The sequence below is a fragment of the Elephas maximus genome, chromosome 7 (assembly GCF_024166365.1).
Source record: "Elephas maximus indicus isolate mEleMax1 chromosome 7, mEleMax1 primary haplotype, whole genome shotgun sequence".
In the NCBI taxonomy this organism is placed as follows: domain Eukaryota; kingdom Metazoa; phylum Chordata; class Mammalia; order Proboscidea; family Elephantidae; genus Elephas; species Elephas maximus.
In genome coordinates this window covers 116,830,928-116,852,907 of record NC_064825.1, presented here as the reverse complement: position 1 = coordinate 116,852,907, position 21,980 = coordinate 116,830,928, and the positions used below count along the sequence as shown (strand labels likewise).

Below are 21,980 nucleotides of genomic sequence, written 5' to 3'. Positions count from 1 at the left end.
TTAATCCAGTTCTCTCTTCTGGGAAGAAACAGAGGCATTGGTTTCAGCGTTCATGTAGTATTACCTAAAGAAATTAAACTTGTAGACAGAGTGGACACGTTTTCTTCCTACCAGAGGATGGAAAAGTAGTTGCTAAATCTGATTTTACCTAAAATAAACTGTAGAAGATCCCACTTCCCATGATTGGAGGATACTTCTGAAACATTATAGTCTGATATAACATAGATTACACTTTAAATGAATTCTGCAATGTTTGCAGCACATACATTTATAATAAAACCACGAAGTTGTTAATATTGAGACAATAGTCTTAATTTCATGTACACAAAGACATCACAATTTTCTTTAGTGTACTTCCGTTTTGGTTTGAGAAATCTTGTGAGATTTTCTTATTCGTGTAGAGAGAGGCAGAGATAATTTGAAGTTAATAAAGCTTAAGTTTGAGCCTCTTTAAGGGCTGTGGGTGGGGACTTAGCAATGCAGTCACATAGTGATATATCTTGTAAAACCTGGGATAGAAACACATTTATTCTTTTGTTGCTGTTTGTGACTTTAGCTGTATGTTTATAATTTTAAAATGTTTTATTACTTTTTCTAACTAAATGTTCACATTTAGGGTCAATTTGCATTTGTAATTTTAATTTATTTTTAAATTGTTATCGTTGCTAGCTACCACTGAGTCAATTTTAGAGTCATAGTGAGCCCATGTGACACAGTAAAACTGCCTTGTAGGGTTTCCTTGGCTGTAATCATTATGAAAGCGGATTGCCAGGTCTTTTTCCCTCAGGGCTACTGGATAGGTTTGAACCACCAAACTTTTTGATAGCAGCTGAGCTCTTGACAGTTGCTTGTCATCAGTTCTCCTTTAAAAAAAAAAAAAAGGCAAACTTTTCATAAGGTTCAAGACACAAGATCTGGATCTGTTGCCACTAAAATCTAGGTTTCTGTCAGTATTTGAAGATTTTGAGAATTTCATTTTATGTGCTTTATTTCCTTTAATACAACATTGAGGCAATGATGGCGTCTGTATGGCATTTAAAATATGTGTGCATTTATTGTATCATATATTGCATTTTTTCCCCCTGGAAACTGTACAATGGAGAAATGAAAGAGAACAACACTGTAATTTCCAAGCATATCACCTGTAAGTCCCACCCTTGTCATCACTTATAGTTACATAAGAAAGTCAGGAAATAAAGGGGAAATGTCCTGAATGGAGCTAATGAAGCTGCTGTAGTCTAAACCACTTGGATTCCCTTTTAATCACCTCTCACATTGAATGAGAAGCCCTGTTAGGCAACACAGGGGTTAAGGGTTGGGCTGCTAACTGAAAAGTCAGCTGTTGCTCCTTTGGAGTAAGATGTGGCCGTCTGCTTCCATAAAGATTACAGCCTTGGAAACCCTAATGGGCAGTTCTAGTCTATCCTATGGGTTGATATGAGTTAGTACCGACTCCTGGCAATTCTTTTTTGTTTTTCTTTTCCCCACATTCAATGTCCTCTTGATGACTCTAGAACTTTGCAAACATGCTTTTTGAATTGGAACAGTAGCTTGAGTTCAAAAAGTTCAGTGACATAAAATACAGGATATTACTCGTGGGCTGTAATGGAATGCCAAGGTTTAGCCTACACAACTATCAGGTTGGATCTTGCCGGAGCTGCCAAGAAGCTTTGCACTTACAGACTGGAAGAACTTCAGTCCAGAGTCACTTTGCGGCAGTTTTCTGTTAAGGATGATTCTTGGTTCTGTGACACCTGGAGTAGCAGTCATCAAAGAATCTGCTAATTCTTGGTGTCAATTTTTGGCAACCTGATTCAGAAAATTGGGGGTGGAGGGGCAAGACAATACTGGAGTTTTTTAACCACCTCCACCCCTTCTTCCTAGGTAAATTTGTCTGCTGTTTCTCCACTGAGTCCCATTCTGCCTTCCAGGTCTCTATTCACCACTATATAAGAATGATAAGCCTATGTCTGGGAAATTTTACCTGGAATTTACTAATCACAGGACCTGCTATCATAGGATTTTCTGTAGGATAGGAGATGCACTGCCTTGAGCAAAGGGATTCAGAACTCACTACCAAGCCTACCACTCTGAAGCCTTCAATGTTTTCCTAGAAATCATACTAGTGTGTATTGAGTCAATCTCCTTTTTCACTGTCACTTACTACCTCCCTCTAAAATATCTGGATTGTTCTATTCCTCCCATCCTTCTTGTGTGAAGAAGAGTATCTATGACTTGCTCTGAACATCTTAATGGATTCATTTGAGACACCTCCCTCCTAAGCAGACAAGAAACAAAGGTATGTGGACACCGTGATATAAGTTTGGATTGATGTTAGGTTTAGTGCATTCTCCCCAGTTCTGTAACTTTTAAAAAACACTCAATGTATTTTTCTGTCTACTCAGTTTCAGTGCCTACTTTGAAAAATCAGACCTATTTGTAGACAATTTACCAAGGAAAACACATAACAAACAAAGGATACAGCAATAACACTTAAAACAGCAAAAGGCCATGTTTTCACGCTGTTAATGCTCATCTTAAAACTAGTCCCAGTTTATCAGTTATTGCATGCTTCATACTTACACTAAGTGTATTTATTTCTTAGCAAATATTTGTACACAAAGAACATTTGTTACTAACCAAATATTGCATAGGACATATTTACAATAAAAATAAATGAACTTTTGATGCATAAAATTCAAATTCACTAGATGTCCCGAAAGCTCTAACCTGAGTCAATTCATTTCGGTGATGCTGATGATGAGGTTTTCAGATATTCCCAGCTCTCTGTTCACTTGGAGTATCCAAATGCCACAAGCAGCTCATACAAATCAAGTAGATTTGGGGCAGATACTCAGATAAAAGAACTTAATGCCCCCCATAAGGACCCAGGGAACCCCAGTTAATAAAGGAGGTAATATCTGTGGTGTAGTGAAGGGATTAGCTATACGCGGCCATAAGAGTGTCTACAGTCAGAAGCCATGGATCATGAGAAATTACCAGGAGCCAGGTGATAATCCCAGCAGAGGACAATTCTTACCCACTTGCCTTTAATAAAAAATTGGATTTTCTTCTCCCAAATTATTGCTTCTCTTTCTTTGGTAGGAAGAATTTATGGTTGTTCTCCCCCTTCACAGTGTCCCCTGAGGAAGTAGGGCATAACTGGTTGATTATGTGAAATTATCTGAGAGGCTTAATAAAAATTGTCTTGTTGTGGTTTCTAATTAACTAGGATGCCTTACACATTCCCCAGAGAGAAAAGATGAGGGGCAATTCCAGGGGAAAAAAAAAAAAAAAACCCTGTAGATGATCCGTACCATCCCATGGAGACCTGCATGACGGAAAGATACTTCACTCTTACCATTAAAGTTACCATGGCGGTGGGGGAGATGTCAGTGCAATTCCGTTGAAACTGGAATAGTTGCGAAGTCATGGCAAAAGTGTAATTGACATTATCATCATTTGTGTATGTATGTGTGTACTTATTCTTTTTGAGTCTCTTTAAATTTCTTGATCTGAATTTACACATTTCACCAAATTTGGAAAATGATTTGCTGTCATGTTTTCAAACATATTTTCACATATGTGTTATAGCCACCTCAGACTTTCCAGATTATGATTTTGTCTCATCATCTTAACATGACTGTTGTGCTTTACTTGCCCAACCCCACCTCATGTCAAACCAAAATCAAACTTATTGTCATAGAGTCAATTCCCACTCATGGCGATCTCATGTGTTATAGAGTAGAACCGTCCCATAGGATTTTCTTGATTATAATCTTTATGGAAACAGGTCACCAGTCATTTCTTCTGCAATGTCACTGGGTGGGTTTGAACCACCAATTTTAGGTTATTAATTGAGCACAAGCCATTTGCACCACCCAATGACCAATAAAATTATTTCTTCTCTTATATAACAAGTCCTGTGCTGCCAGTGAAGTTGTGCGTGTATGTGCGTGTGGTGAAAATATATGTAACAAAACATCTACAATCTCTAAGTGTACAATTCAGTAATGCTGATTACATTCTTGAAATTGTGCAATTATTCTCATTAGTTATCCTTTTCCAAATCATTCCATCACCATTAACATAAACTCAGTGCCTCCTAAACAAATCTTCCCCCTTCCCTTCTACCCCTGTTAACCACTAATAATCTTTTGTTTCTGTATATTTACTTATTTCATGTAACTGAGAACATACAGTATTTGTCCTTTTGCAACTGATTCAATTCACTCAACATGATGTTTTCAAAGCTTATTCACACAGTGGCATGCATCAGAATTTCATTTTTCTTTGTGGCTGAATAGTGTTCCATTGTGTTTACATACTCCATTTTGTTTATCCATTCATCTGTTGATGGATATTTTATCTTTTGGCTATTGTGAATGGTGCTGCAATGGACATTAATATTCAGGTTTCTATTTGCATTCTTGCTTCCACTTGATCTGGGTATGTACCTAGGATTGGGGTTGTTGGGTCATATAGTAGTTCTCCCCTACGTGTCTGTCAGTTTGTCGTACTGTGGGGGCTTGTGTGTTGCTGTGATGCTGGAAGTTATGCCACTGGTATTCAGATACCATCTGGGTCACCCATGGAGGACAGGTTTCAGCTGAGCTTCCAGACTAAGACAGACTAGGAAGAAGGACCCGGCAGTCTACTTCTGAAAAGCATTAGCCAGTGAAAACCTTGTGACCAGCAATGGAACAGTGTCTGATATAGTGCTGGAAGATGAGCTCCCCAGGTTGGAAGCACTCAAAAGACGACTGGGGAAGAGCTGCAACCTCAAAGTAGAGTCGACCTTAATGATGTGGATGGAGACCTGGGACCTTCATTTGCTGATGTGGCATGACTCAAAATGAGAAGAAACAGCTGCAAACAGCCATTAATAATCAGGCCTTGGAATGTATGAAGTATGAATCTAGGAAAATTGGAAATCATCAAAAATGAAATGAAGTGCATAAACATCAATATCCTAGGCATAAGTGAGCTGAAATGGACTGGTACTGGCCATTTTGAATTGGACAATGGTATAGTCTACTATGCTGGGAATGACAACTCGAAAAGAAATGGTGTAGCATTCATTGTCAAAAAGAATGTTTCAAAAATCTATCCTGAAGTACAATGCTGTCAGTGATAGGATAATATCCACACACCTACAAGGAAGACCAGTAAACATGACTATTATTCAAATTTACACATCAGCCACTAGGGCCAAAGATGAAGAAATAGAAGATTTTTATCAGCTGCTGAAGTCTGAAATTGATCGAACATACAGTCAAGATGCATTGATAAATACTGGCGATTGGAATGCAAAAGTTGAAAACAAAGAAGAAGGATTAGTATTTGGAAAATATGGCCTTGGTGATAAAAACAATGCCGGAGATCGAACGATAGAATTTTGCAAGACCAACGACTTCTTCATTGCAAATACCTTCTTTCACCAACATAAACAGCGACAATACACATGGACCTCGCCAGATGGAACACACAGAAACCAAACTGACTACATCCGTGGGAAGAGACTATGGAAAAGCTCAATATCATCAGTCAGAACAAGGCCAGGGGCCAACTGTGGAACAGACCATCAATTGCTCATATGCAGGTTCAGGCTGAAACTGAAGAAAATCAGAACAAGTCCATGAGAGCCAAAATATGACCTTGGATATACCCCACCTGAATTTAGAGACCATCTGAGGAATAGATTTGACACATTGAATGCTAGTGACCGAAGACCAGATGAGTTGTGGAATGACATCAAGGACATCATCCATGAAGAAAGCAAGAGGTCACTGAAAAGACAGGAAAGAAAGAAAAGACCAAGATGAATGTCAGAGGAGACTCTGACACTTACTCTTGAGCGTTGAGCAGCTAAAGCAAAAGGAAGAATTCATGAAGTAAAAGAACTGAACAGAAGATTTCAAAGGGCCTCTCGAGAAGACAAAGTAAAGTATTATAATAACTTGTGCAAAGAGCTGGAGATGGAAAACCAAAAGGGAAGAACACGCCTGGCATTTCTCAGGCTGAAGGAACTGAAGAAAAAATTCAAGCCTCGAGTTGCAATAGTGAAGGATTCCAAGGGGAAAATATTAAATGATGCAGGAAGCATCAAAAGAAGATGGAAAGAATATACAGAGCCATTATACCAAAAAGAATTAGTCGATATTCAACCATTTCAAGAGGTGGCATATGATCAGGAACCGATGTTACTGAAGGAAGAAGTCCAAGCTGCTCTGAAGGCATTGGCAAAAAACAAGGCTCCAGGAATTGATGGAATATCAATTGAGATGTTTCAACAAACAGATGCAGCGCTGGAGGTGCTCACTCTTCTATGCCAAGAAATATGGAAGACAGCTTCCTGGCCAACTGACTGGAAGAGGTCCATATTTATGCTATTCCCAAGAAAGGTGATCCAACTGAATGTGGAAATTATAGAACAATATCATTAACATCAGACTCAAGCAAAATTTTGCTGAAGATCATTCAAAAACAGCTGCAGCAGTATATCGACAGGGAACTGCCAGAAATTCAGGCTGGTTTCAGAAGAGGACGTGGAACCAGGGCTATCACTGCTGATGTCAGATGGATTCTGGCTGAAAGAAGAGAATACCAGAAGGATGTTTACCTGTGTTTTATTGACTCTGCCAAGACATTCGACTGTGTAGATCGTAACAAATTACGGATAACACTGCGAAGAATGGCAAATTCCAGAACACTTAACTGTGCTCATGAGGAACTTTTACATGGATCAAGAAGCAGTTGTTTGGACAGAACAAGGGGATACTGATTGGTTTAAAGTCAGGAAAGGTGTGTGTCAGGGTTGTATTCTTTCACCATACTTTTTTAATTTGTATGCTGAACAAATAATACAAGAAGCTTGACTATATGAAGAAGAACGGGGCATTAGGTTTGGAGGAAGACTCATTAACAACCTGCGTTATGCAGATGACACAACCTTGCTTGCTGAAGGTGAAGAGGACTTGAAGCACTTACTAATGAAGTTCAAAGACCACAGCCTTCAGTATGGATTACACCTCAACATAAAGAAAATAAAAATCCTCACAAGTGGACCAATGAGCAACATCGTGATAAATGGAGAAAAGATTGAAGTTGTGAGGATTTCATTGTACTTGGATCCACAATCAACAGCCATGGAAGCAGCAGTCGAGAAATCAAAAGACGCATTGTATTGGGCAAATCTGCTGCAAAGGGCCTCTTTAAAGTGTTGAAGAGCAAAGGTGTCACCCTGAAGACTAACGGGTGCCTGACCCAAGCCATGGTATTTTCAGTCACATCATATACATGTGAAAGCTGGACAATGAATAAGGAAGACTGAAGAAGAGTTGACACCTTTGAATTGTGGTGTTGGCGAAGAATATTGAATATACCCTGGACTGCCAAAAGAACGAACAAATCTGTCTTGGAAGAAGTGCGGCCACAATGCTCCTTAGAGGCAAGGATGGCGAGACTGCCTCTTATATACTTTGGACATGTTGTCAGGAGGGATCAGTCCCTGGAGAAGGACATCATGCTTGGCAGAGTACAGGGTCAGCGGAGAAGAGCAAGACCCTCAACAAGGTGGATTGACACAGTGGCTGCAACAATGAGCTCAAGCATAACAAGGATTGTGAGGATGGCTCAGGACCAGGCGGTGTTTCGTTCCGTTGTGCATAGGGTCACTATGAGTCGGAGCCGACTCGACGGCACCTAACAACAACAACAACATAGTAGTTCTACGTTTACAATCCACCAAGTGTCTGTCAGTTTGTCTTACTGTGGTGGCTCATGTGTTTCTGCGACACTGGAAGCTTTGCCACACATATTTCAAATACGAGCAGGATCACTGTTAGTGGACTAGTTTCTGCTGAGCTTCCAGACTAAGACAGATTAGGAAGAAGGACATGGCTGTCTACTTCTGAAAAAACTGGCCAGTGAAAAGCTTGTGAATAGGAGCAGAAAACTGTCTGCTATCGTGCTGGAAGATGAGCCCCTCAGGTTGGAAGAGACTCAAAATACAACTGGGGAAGAGCTGTCCCCTCAAAGTAGAGTTGAACTTAATGACACGGATAGAGTAAAGCTTTTGTTACCTTCATTTGCTAATGTGGCACAACTCCAAATAAGAAGAAACAGCTGCAAACATTCATTAATAATGGAAATGTGGAATGTACGAAGTACAAACCTAGGAAAATTGGAAATCATCAAAGATGAAATAGAACATATAAAAATTGATATCCTAGGCATTCGAAATAAAAAAACCAAACCTGTTATCGTCAAGTTGATTCCAACTCATAGCGGCCTTACAGTGACCTGAAATGGACTGTTATCGGCCATTTGGAATCAGACAATCGTATGGTCTACTATACCTGGAATGATAAATTGAAAAGGAATGGAATCACCTTTATCATCAAAAAGAACATTTCAAGATCTATCCTGAAGTAAAACGTTATCAGTGATAGCATAATACCCAGACACCTTAGGAGGAAGACCAGTTTATATAATTATTATTCAAATTTATGCACCAACCACTAAGGCCAAAGATGAAGAAATTGAAGATTTTTACCAACTTCTGCAGTCTGAAATTGATCAAATATGCAATCAAGATATATTTATAATCACTGGCAACTGGAATGCAAAAATTAGGAACAAAGAAGAAAGATTGGCAGGTGAAAAATACGGCCTTGGAGACAAAGACAATGCTGAGACTGCATGATAGAATTTTACATGATCAATGACTTCTTTATCACAAATACCTTTATTCAACAAAATAAACAGTGACTGTATACGAGGACCTTGCCAGGTGGAATACACAAGAATCAAATTGAGTGCGACTGTGGAAAGAGAATGAAAAAGCTCTGTACCACCAGTCAGGACGAGGCAGGGGCCAACTATGGAACAGGCCATCAATTGCTCTTAAGCAAGGTGAAGTTGACGAAAATTAAAACAAGTACAGGAGTGTCAAAGTATGGCCTCGATTGTATCCCACCTGAATTTAGAGACCACCTTAAGAAAAGACTTCATGCATTGAACACTAATATTCAAAGACCAGACAAGTTATGGAATGACATCAAGGACATCATGCATGAAGAAAACAGAAGGTCATTAAAAAGACAGAAAGAAAAAAAGACCAAAATGGCTGTCAGAAGAGACTCTGAAAGTTGTTCTTAAGCTCACAGTAGCTAAAGCGAACAGAAGAAGTGAAGTGACGTTCTCATTGTAGTTTTGATTTGCATCTCTCTAAGGAAAGGAGCCCTGGTTCCTCAATAGTTAAAGTGTTAGGGTGCTAACATTAAAAAAAAAAAAAAAAAAAAGTCGGTGTTTTTAACCCACCAGCAGCTCCGCAGAAGATGTAGCGGTCTTTTTCCATTAAGATTTCAGCCTTGGAAACACTATAGGGCAGTTCTGTTCTGTTGTACGGTGTTGCTGTGATTCAGAGTCGACTCCATGACAATGGTTTTAATGGTTAATGAAGTGGAGCGTCTTATCTTTGTTTGTTGGCTATTTGATATCCTTTTTAATGAATTGTTCTAATCCTTTGCCCAATTTTTTATTGTTTTTCTTTTTAGTGTTAAGTTGGAGAATTTTTTTTCTTCATATATATATACTTTGGATATTAGGCCCTCATCAGATATGTGTTTCCTGAAAATTTTCTCCTAATCAGAAGCAGAGTTATTAAAATCTAAAATGCCAGTTACAGAGATTGAAAAAAGCCTTCAGGCAATGCATATATTAGTTCATTTTTACATCTTTCTCATTTCTTTTCTTCCAGGAGGGTCTTCCTTTATCTGCTGTGATTCACCTATCAACTTGAAAGATGCTCCATAATTTTAAAACACCATTTTTAGATATTGTCAAATATGTGTTCTGGGAAGTCATTTTTTCTTCAATCTTTCTAAAAATAAATCCCCAGTGATGTTTTGTAACTCCTTCATCTTTAATGTGTAATAAAATGCCAAGAGTTTATCATCCCTCCATAATAACTTAATGAATATAAATATTGAATTTAAAACAGATTTCTAGCAGGATTCTTTCAAAACCCACACTGCACATTTAAGTGAAAATAGAGTTACTCAACTCACAGAAAATCCTTTCCACGCTCTGTGTGTGTGTGTGTTGTTGCTTCTAAAGAAGTTTTTAAAAATGGAAACACCTGTCACGATTCCTTATGTGGCAAATGTGCATAAGGGCAAGGTTTAGCAAAAGCATAGTAATATATCTAACCATGTATTATTTAAGCAATTCACAGGTTTATTGACACAAATTGTTTCTGATTGTTGTTTTTGCTATATTTTACTGAATATAGGAATTCTCCCACCTACTGCTTGATGTTTTCCTCAACTTTTTAAAACATTTTGTTTAATTGTACACTTTAGAGAGGGAGCTACCTCATCCGTGGGCAAATGTGAAATCCCTTAAGCAACAGTGTTTCCGAAGGTTTCATTTGTCACTGTGTAATGGCTGCTCAGTGACTGCTCACTGGAGGCTGCTGTAGAAAGTATATATTACTCTCCCTTCTAGCCAAATCTGTCCTCTTAGAGGGCATAATTAAACGTGCTAAATTTTTGTTATTTTCTGTTTGGTTAGTTATGTATTAACAACAAAGATTTAATTATTTTACCTGGAATTCTGTTTAGCTTCTTACTATGTAAATATTTAATGATCCTTTCAGCTAATCTGAATTTTTTTTTTTCCAGTAAAAGAGAAAAAGATAAACAAAAAACTTGGAAACAGACATGAAGTTTCTAAAGCTAAAACTTTAAAACCTTTTGGTAAGTTATTTATTTTGTTAAAATGTTTCACTTTTTATTTAAATGTCCTCATATTTAGCAGATTAGTAATAAAATTTACATATTAAATCAGATAGTCAGATGAGGGTAAAGGATATAGAGGTTATTTAATGCAACTCAGCCTTCTACCATTCAATTAGCTTTGTAACGTCACCTCAAATGTGCAGGCCCAGGACAATGAATGCAATTAAACTTCTAAATTCCATTCAGAAATGCTATTTCCTTAATTATCCTCAGAATAAAAGCTTCACAATAGATCCACTTTTCTTGAGAAATGTCACTCCATTGATTCTTTAAAAAGATGAGGCAGAGAGTCAGAAGAGCGCTCTAGCCAATGGAAATTTTTGCAGTGATGGAGTCGTGCTAGAACCTGTAACATTCAATATACCAAAACCAAAACCAAACCTAGTGCCGTGGACTCGATTCCGACTCATAGCGACCCTATAGGACAGAGCAGAACTGCCCCATGGAGTTTCCAAGGAGCGCCTGGCAGATTCGAACTGCCAACCTCTTGGTTAGCAGCCGTGGAACTGAACCACTACGCTAGCAGTGTTTCCCAAAACCCAGTATAGTGGTCACTAGTTACACATGGGTGGTACAGTTTCTAACGTGTGTCCATATGGCTACTGTGTACCTGAAATAATAGTTCAAATAACTTGAATTCCACATAGGCCAGGCACAGCTTTTTGTTCTGTGAGTGTCAGAGCTCGATGATTCCACTGAGTGTCTCCATCACAGATGCTCCTGAGGAGGAATTGGGAGAAGACAGAGATTTCGGCACTTTTATGAACATCATAGGATCATCTGTGGAAATTAGGCCCTGTACCTCATAATCTAGGCTAGTTCTCTGGCTGTGTAATAGTGTGTCTGTAAATTCACTGCATAATCAATAACCCAAAACCCAGATCAATAGTACATATGATTTTAGATCTTTTCATTTACTCAGTCTATATTCCAATTTGTAGAGAGCCCTGGTGGTGTAGTGGTTAAGAGGTTCAGCTGCTAACCAAAGGGTTGGCAGTTCAAACCCACCAGCAGCTTCTTGGAAATCCTGTGGCACAGTTCTACTCTGTCCTAAATGGTCACTATGAGTCACAGTCAACTCAAACACAATGGGTTATATCCCAATTAAGAGTTGAAAATAGAATTTAATTAACTTTACAGCTACTTTTCAGTTGCTACCAGTGTTCTTCATGCCAATACCATCTTTCTATTGAGTCAGACGCTTTAGTAACACATAAAATTTTTTTGAAATTCAAAATGCTTTTCCACATGTTTGCTCGTAAGACAGAAGCATAACTAACAATGTAAAAATTTTGAGACAATCTAGTCATGCTCTTCATATTATAAATGAGGAAATTTAGGTTTGGGAAAAAAATCATATTTATCCAAGACACAGCTTTTTTTTTTTTTTTTTTACAGCTATAGGAATGCTTCCAGCTGATGTTAATACATGCCAAATATGCCTGTATCCATAATAATACACTTTCCTTTTTCACACTAGATTTCAGGAAAAAAGAATTAACAAATGGCTGAAGAGAATTTGACAGTTGTTACTCAGTTTATTATTTTAGGACTGACAGATCAGGCTGTATTGAAAATTGTGCTTTTTGGGTTGTTCCTGGTGATTTATGCCATTACCTTGGTGGGGAATCTGGGCATGATCTTCTTAATCCACGTCACTCCCAAGCTCCACACACCCATGTATTTTTTCCTCAGCTGCCTTTCATTTGTAGATGCCTGTAATTCATAAGTTATTGCGCCAAAAATGCTGATCAACTTCTTGGTTGTGAGGGAAACCATTTCGTTCTCTGCCTGTATAATGCAGCATTTGTTTTTTGGGGCGTTCGTTACCTCAGAAGGATTCTTACTTTCAGTGATGGCCTATGACCGTGATGTGGCCATTGCGAATCCTTTGCTTTATACAACAGCCATGTCTAAGAGAAAGTGTGTAGGGCTGGTCGTTGGGTCTTGCATTGGTGGGATGATTAACTCATTGATACATACAACAAGTTTGTGGAGACTGTCTTTCTGTGGACCAAATGTTGTCAGTCACTTCTTCTGTGATGCTCTCACACTGCTAAAGCTGTCATGCTCTGATACCTCCATGAATGAGTTGTTGCTGTTAATCTTCTCTGGAGTCATTGCCATGACCACCTTCTTGACTGTGATCATTTCCTACATGTTCGTCCTTGTTGCTATACTGAGGATCCGCTCAGCATCAGGCAGACAGAAAGCCTTCTCCACCTGCACCTCTCACCTGACTGCTGTGACCGTATTTTACGGTACCTTGAGCTTTAATTACATTCAGCCAAGCTCCCAGTATTCTGCAGAACAAGAAAAGATAGTTTCTGTGTTCTATACACTGGTGATTCCCATGTTAAACCCATTGATTTATAGTCTGAGAAACAAGGAGGTGAAGGATGCTGTGAAAAGAGCCATAGAAATGAAGTACTGCTGCTGTTAATTTCAAGTCACTTTTTTTTTTTTTTATGAATAGTAAAAGAACTCTGGTGGGAAAATGATTAAGCCAGGGATGCTAACCAAAAAGTATGTGGTTCAAACCCAGCAGGTGCTCCATGGAAGGGAAGACCTGCTTATCTACTCCCATAAAGATCACAGCCTAGGACACGCTATGAGACAGTTCTGCTCTGTCCTATAGGGTCACTATGAATCAGAATTAACTGGATGTCCTGCGACAAGAACAATGTTAATAGTATAACATTCTACAGGTCAGTTCTTCATCTACGAAAGTTCACATAAATTCAAAGAATTCTAGAGTTTCTAATTATTATACAATTTTTTTTTTCTTAATATGAATTGTTCACCCAAAAACACAAGCCTAAAAAGTGGGAGTGACTTTCTGCATAGCTGTGTTTTAGAAAATGGTAGCTTAAAATTCAGCTCTCCTAAGAATGTAGGCCATTAATATTTGAATCTACCAATCAATCCACTGAGTTAAGTGTATCATTTGTGATATGTGAAGAACTGAATACACACACACACTAAGATTTAGAGATATATAGTTAGGTCTTTTTCTAAAAAAATCTTTTTTATTTATTTACTGAGAAAATTAAAATAATTTTATACATGATATTTGTCTTTATTTTTAAAACTTAAATTACAATTCAAACTTCTGTAAATCTTCATGTTAGCTAAGAAGGTGAATTTGATTTGAACCAAGATTTTCCTCTGTCCTTCCTCTTCTTAAACCACAGTGCCCTCAGCAACGAAAGAGTTATTGTGGGAAAATCATTGTATTATAATTCTCAGCTTGCAATGGTATACTCTTACTAAGAAATTTACTTAACAAATTTAAATACATGTATGGAATGACTCCTAAAGTAATTATGGAGTAGGTAGAATCCAAATCCTTCTTTTTTTAAAAAATCCCATTCACCTTCTTTCAAAAGATTAAAAAACATAGGCCTATCCAGCAATCTTTAAATCAGATGCTGCATGCTAACACCTGCCTAGAGCATCAATTCTGTAAGGATGGATTTCTTAATTGTACAACTTTCTACCATTTTAGAAATGCTATTCTGTTGCCAAATGTGCAGTGGATAAAATTTATATTTCGAATAAAAATGACTAATGCCAGAAATGTTTGTATGTATTTTGAAACCTCTCCTAACTACTGATACCTTGGTGACAATCTGAGGGGTTTCAAACTAGTAAGAAAACTTTTGAAATAATTAAACAATTTTATATTTGCTAGCTCATAGTTAATGATGAAGGCACAATCAATATGCTAGCAAGAATGGCAATCTGTAGAAAAGGAAAAGTAATTTTTATCTTTCGTATTAACAAAAAAAGCTACTCTAAAACTGATTGCCTTTACAGGTACATGCTGGAACACAGGGGACATGGATGTAGGTTGATTAAAGAAATAAGACATTTACTAACGTGAGATATGAATCTCAGTCCATACGAATGTATTTCCAAAGGGGATGATCACCATAATCATCATTGTAATGCTAATTATAGTTATTCAACTAATATATTTAAGTATAACACTTCAACTTTATGACATATGTGCATATATATGTGTTTACATTTTCATGTGTATTCATACGTATGGTGGTTGATATGAGTAAATTAATGATAATTGAAAGAAAACCAACTTGTCACAGCTCTTTAGATAACTGATTTTATTTCTGGTTCTGCCATGGACTGATCAGGATTTTTTTCCAACTATGTTCTGATAAATGCATGTTGGGTAAAAACAGTATTCCCTCTACCACGAAGGATATGCTAATATATCTTTTTAAATATTTATTCATACTTGAAGGTGTGCTTGTTTTTGTATTCCATAGAAACAATGATTCAGTGGGAAAATAATACTTATGACCTTGGCTATATTTAAGCAAACAGTAGCTTGATGGAACATTGGTTACACACACACATACACACACACATAAGTGTACAAAGTATTACATTTTTAAACCCCGTCTTCACAACTGTTATATACAAATTCTACCTTTTCCATAAAATTTCAAATCAATGGGGAAGACAAGCTAAGAAAATGAGAGTTCTACAAAGTAAGTAAGAATTCCATTTGGCAACTAATATATGCCTTACTCTAAGAATTATTGAAAATTAAATGGATCACAAAATCAACCAAAAAGAAAAATCAAAGAGGTTTTCAACAATGGGAGCAATAGTGAAAATGAAACTTTAGATATAAGTAAATAACTATTATCAGGGCCCTAGCTCCATGCTGCCCCGCTTAGTCTATATAAGAAATTAGAATGAAAATAACAATAATACCTAGAGAAAATTAATAATGAATTGATAATTAGGAAAACATTTTCTAAACTCTGTGTAGGTCTCCATCAAATATATTTTAATTTTGTATTTTGCACATAAATATATTTGACATTGAGTTTATAAGCCAAAAATCAGTGTTAGCCAGCTTACTCACCAACATCCAAGTCAACACTTTTTTATTCTTTAAACTTAGATAATTAGATTTTGGCTCACCCTGTGGAAGGCTTTCTAATAGCACTACCATCCTCTCTTATAGGATGTGGACTTAAAGAAGTGAGTCTCTTTAGGTGCCTAGTTATTTTCAGTATTAAACTCATATTCCTCTGGAGAATTCTGTCGCTTGGCCAGTTATGGTTACCCAAGGCTAAAGGGCAGAGCCTCATAACTCATGTTGGTGAGTTATAGAAAGTAGGACATTATCAAGATAAGAAAATACCAGTTGTCATTATCACACCTCCCATCAGTCTCTCACCCCATCCCATTATGTCCCTCATGAAGCAATCATGCCAGCACAGAACCTCTCTAACTTTTCCCAGTGCTTCACTTTTCAAAGGCTTTTAGACCTTTTTTTTTTTTTGTTTTAGACCTTAAGTTCACGAGCAGGTAGAAAGGAGTGTCAGAAAGAGGGTATATGCAGTAGTCATCCACTGTACCGCATATATTCTTATTTTAGTCACAATCTAAAGTTTCCTACTGACCTAAGGGGAAATTTGGGTTGACCTTGACTGGTGTCAGAAGCAGTGATATTGGGAGGTCATGTTCCTGCCAGGACAATTTTGGAGACAAAACAAATGAGCCATTTATCGTCTTTTCCACAGAAGAGTTTCTTACTATGATCTAATCTGTCTCAAAGCAATAGGCTACCATTTCTTTCCCACACAAACACACAACTCCTTTTTTTCTAGCTGGGTTTATTCGTAGGTATTTGTTTGTTCTCTTCCAGAACCATTGCGTAGAATAGAGCCAGTTCGTTCATTCTGCAACCCTGGTCTTTTTTGGAAGAAGTGTCATTCCTTTTACTTTTTAAAAAGTGTTTTGACAACCTTTACTTCTTTAAACATTTAAAATATGTTTATTAATTTCTGGACTCTCGCTTTTGGAGATGTGCTTTCCCTTTGTTTTGCAATTGCTTGGTGAGTTCACACTTAACAGAGCCTTCTTTGTGATAGGGTCCCTGGCAACTCAAATTGTAAAAACACTGCTGCTAACCTAAAAGTTGTACTTTCAAGTCCATTCAGAAGTGTCTCAGAAGAAAGGCCTGGTGATCCACTTCTGAAAAACCACCCACCGAGTAACCTATGGAGCACAGTTGTCCTCTGATGTGCATGGGGTCGCTGTGAGTGAGAACTGACTGAAGGCAACTGTAGTTATTGCTTTTTTTGTTTGCTTATTTTTCCCTTTTGATAATCCTGGAAGGCTGTTTGAGATTGTATCCCTCCATAGAAGATTAGCATTTGCTCCTCTGAGAGGTCCCACAGGGCTACTAACCTGAACACATTTAAGCTAATTTCCCAGGTTGAAGTTGCTCTAGTTGTGTGGTCAGCAATACCCACATTTTAGCTCGCCTGAGGCCGAGTCTGTGGTTACAGGTTCTCAGAGGCGGCTGTTTGCCCTACCAAGGCGCCACGTTATGATCGGCAAGCTTCCTGAAAAGTTTTGCTTATAAGCAGTTTTATTTAGCTAGCATTTGCAAAGAGAATGTCATTTTTTCAGAGGTAACACACATGTGGGTTACAATGAGATTTCTTCTTTTTTTTTTGGTGCCAAAGTCTTAACATCTTTTTTTTTTTTAAATTGTGCTTTAGGCAAAAGTTTTTTACAGAAAATTAGTTCCTCATTCAGCAATTCTGACATTGGTTGCAATTCCTGTGATGTGTCAACACTCTCCCCTTCCCCATCCTGGGTTCCTAGTTTCTATCCATGTGTTTTCCCTCTCCCTCCCTGCCTTCTTGTCTTTGCTTTTGGGAAGGTGTTGCTCTTTTTGGCTTTTATATATGACTGAACTAAGAAGCATGTTCCCCAGGTGTCTTATCGTTTGTTTTATAGACCTGTCTAATCTTTGGCTGAAAGGTGAGCTACATACAGGAGTGTTTTCAGTTCTGAGTGAAAAGGGTGCCGGGGGGCATAGTCTTGGGTGTTCCTCCAGTCTCTGTCAGATCAGTACGTCTGTTTTTTGTTTGTTTGTTTTTGTGTATATGTATGAATTTGAATTTTGCTCTCCATTTTTCTCCTGCTCTGTCAGGGACCTTCTATTGTGATCTCTGTCAGAGCCCTTCCTTGGTAGTAGCCAGGCACCAGGCACCATCTGGATCTTCTAGGCTCGGGATGGTGGAGGCTGGGGCTCATGTGGTCCATTAGTCCTTTGGACCTCCATTACGTATCTTAGATGGCCGCTCACAGGCTTTCAGTACCTCAGACGCTACTCACCAAAGTTGGATATAGAACATTCTCTTCACGAACTATGTTATGTCAGTTGACCCAGATGACCCCCATGACAGTGGTCCCCAGCTCTCAGCCTCAGTAACTGGGTGCCTCCGAGTGTTTGGATGTGTCTATGAAGCTTCTATGACTGCTGTGGTCCAGATGTGCATCTTTTTGCATGTATTGAACTCCATGTGCTCAATCATGAAGTTTAACAAAATTTCTAGGAGAATCATGGTACCACTGTCAGTTTTTACCTCAGGTTTTTGCTTTTTCTTCATTTTGAGTTCAATGACATTTAGTCTTTGATTTTAATAAGTTAATCTATAAATCTTATAGTGTTTTACACTTATAGGCAGTATTTCAAGTATTCCCATTTATCTATCAATCCGTCAGTCTGATTATCTATCTATCATCTATTTATTTACGTTTTTGAGAAGAGTTTAGTTAAATCTAGTCTCCCATCTTGTTAGAAGTGGAAGTCCAACTATGTATGTTTATTTATTTTTCATAACCATTATCTTCATAGTGTCCAACACAATGTCTCCTTTGTATTTGTCCCTTAAGCAATACTTCTTAAAAGAATGATAATATTGAAGCTAAATATAATATCTGATAGCAGTGGCGTGTGGCCATTTTGCCATTTATAGAGTGCACCTTTAGGCTATCTATCAACACAAGTGTGTGTGGGAGTGGTGGGGTGTTGCTTTAGAAGAAGTTATTAGAAAAAAATAGCTACGATAAAGCCTGATTCCATTTATGTATTTCTGCCTTACCAAAGGTAGGCCCAGTTCACATTACATCTTAATGGAATGCTATTTCTTTTGGACAAATTATTTACAACTGATGTTTCTAATATTTTCGTACCCTTGACTCCATGATTCCCTCCACTTTTTGTAATATTTGGTGTATTACACACCTTAGAGGAAACCAGATCCATGGAGTTACTTGAGAAAGTCCCTTGAGAAATCAGAACTCAGTCCAAAGGGTAATTTTCGTTTTTGTGGTTGTATTAGTTTAATCAGTGTCTGAACTGATGAGCAGGGACTCTGGCCTCATTAGAACAAAAGTTACATGTATATACCTGTCTGGCCCTTATTTCAAATTTGCCCTCTGTGGGGAAATAATTACAGATGTAAAACCACTGTTGCAATTAGGTTGTACATTTTGTAATTAAGCCCAAACTTGTCTAAAATAATCTTCAGCTTTCTACTCTTAAGCTTTGAACATTTGGATTCTCAAAAAAATTAAAAAAAAACACTTCCCCTTTCCGAAAAAATTTGAAGAAACCATGGTAATAGACATGAACATTCTCAATAAGTTGTTTCCAAAATGTTCTTCTATCTTTGGTAAGTTAAATTTATTTATTCAATTGCCTTCCTACTTCTTTGAATATTCTTATATTTAGCAATTATTCTTCAGATAACTGAAAATTTCAACTATGTAGCATTCTATCAGACTTTGGAATCAAAGAGTACGTAAGCCAACACCTTATCTTCTTATTTAATACCTTTTACATCATTGCCACCAACTTTTCCTATCAAAGTTAATATAGTGTTATAATTGGGTAATTAATATAAGTCCATTTCTAATTTTTTAATAATTTTATTTCCTAAATTATAGTTTGAAATTAAATTCATATGTATAAGCCTTACTCTTTCACTGATAAAAATATTCAGTCAATACTCTTAGAAGGGTGGCAGAAGAAAGAACAGATGGAAATTCAATCTATAAAAATGCAGTTCTTCAATATTCAGGCTTATAGTTGTTTGTTGACCTTACTTTTCCAAATTGTCGAATTTGTTGATAGTCTCTAAAAACAAACAAACCAACCGACCTGTGGGTAATCATGAAAAAACACAGATATGTATTTTAGTTATCTTTCACTTAACAAGGCTATTAAGTAAACAATTATTTGGAATGTCCATTTAATTAATAAAAATAAAAGTAGTTACATAAACTGTACTTAATCATTGTGGGAATGCTCCAAAATACAAAACAGCATGATTACACAATATTTTCAAACTTTTATATCAATCACCCTGAAGCCAAAGATTTCACACCCTAAAAGTATAGAGCAGTTCTATCTAGGTAACTAGGTAGCTAGAATTCATATAACTATGTAACTATCTAACTAATAAAGTGCTTAATTTGACCTCAGTGCAACAGTAAATATTTGTTAGAATTTCTCCTTCAATCCTCCTCAGCAATGTTAGAGAAGTAAATATAATTATATCCAGAATCTAAAAAGTGAAATAACTTTTACAACAAAATAAAGCCAGTTATTGGGTGGAGTATGATTTGCTACCTGTCTAAAGGATTCAAGCCCCCTTCCTGTTGTATCAATTAAAAGGTTTTAATTAAAATAAATTTAAAAAAGCAGTTATAGTCCAGTTGACTCTGACTCATGGCAACTCTTTATGTCAGAAGAGAACTGTACTCCATAGGATTTTCAACTGTCGATTTTTCAGAAATAGATTGTCAGGCTTTTCTTCTAGACACCTCTGGTGTACTTGAGCCTCCAATCTTTAAGTTAGCAATCCAATGAGTTCTCTGTTTGCACCTCCCAAGGACTCCAAAATAAATAAGTACTATAAAATACAGACACGTTAAATTCATCACTATTTGTTATCTACTCACATCTAAAACTACACTCTAATAGAGAATAAGGGAAAGACAGAGGGAGAGAGAGTTGGTTCTTAATAAGGACAGCTTTGAATATAAGGTGTAGGTAACCAGCCATATAAGGGAAATGGTGTTTTTTTTAGAAAGTCTTAAATATTCTTATATATCTATTATAAGATGAAGAATACGAAGGAGTATCAAAGATCAATTGGTGAGTATATATATTTGTATTTTCAATTAGTCTGTTTAGTTTTATAAATTTATGTGTGGTTTCATGAAAAGCAGAGATTCCTCTGGTCCTGACATGAAAGACATGAGTTTCTGAATCCATTCCCAGAGTTAATAATTCTGCAGGGCTGTTCCTCTAGTATGGCCTTGAAGAAGATCCCCCAGACACCAGAAAGGTGGCTACTTTTAAAGGTAGCAAACGAGGGACAGACTTTTGTGTAATGAGTTTCAGAGTTAGCCAATGCCACTAAAAGCCTTTGATGGCTCCACAAGCTAGATTCCTGGACACTTTTAAATGTCATCACTTGATAGATACCTGAGCTATGTTGCCATAATGGTGGCCTCTTTGATGTCTATAATCCACCACTCGTCTTTCAGTTTGTGGTACTGTGGTGTCTATAATAACGCATTTGTGGATCAATTCCATATACAACTTCAAAAATAAACATTATTTTGGAGACTTCCTACTAAATAATTTAATATCAAAAAAACAACAACAAAGAAACTTGGTAGACTGAGTGATGATTTAATTATTTAACTACATGTATTTTTTTTATTATGTATGCTTTCTTTAGTTTCAATGACTATCTGGGTTTTCTTAGTGCTAGCATCACTCTGTCAATGAGATAGACATTTTAAAGTCAGGCTAAAACTTTGAGAGACACTTTTGTTTTTTTGGCACATTGGATTCTATGGAATATAATAATAATTAAAATTTTTCTCGGAAGAAAATTAATACAAAATCCAAACCAGTTTCCATCACATCGACCCCAACTCATGACAACCTTGTGTGTGTCAGAGTGTCAGAGTGCTCATTAGGGTTTTGAACGGATGATTTTTTTTAAATAGATCACCAGACCTTTCTTCTAAGGTGCTGTTGGGTGGTCTCGAATCACCAACCTTTTAGTTAGCAGTGAGCAGGTTAACCCTTTGCAACACTCAGGGACTTCTGGAAAGAAAATTTGAGACCATCTAATCCAGCTATTAATTTTATTGGTGACAAAACTCAGAATGGGAAAAATGCATATTATTATTTCAAAAACCAATGTAGTCATTCTCTGCACTTGATCTTAATCTGTATTTACCATCTTTACCTGATAAATTATAACCCCTGCATCTTTTTTCCCAGCAGATTTTGTGAAAACAAACAAGCAC

General features: G+C 37.2%; 1 pseudogene; it reads left to right on the top strand.

The window, feature by feature from the left end:
- The first annotated feature begins 12,291 nt into the window (after positions 1-12,291).
- LOC126081043 (olfactory receptor 1052-like) lies at positions 12,292-13,248 on the top strand (annotated as a pseudogene).
- The last annotated feature ends 8,732 nt before the right edge of the window (positions 13,249-21,980 follow it).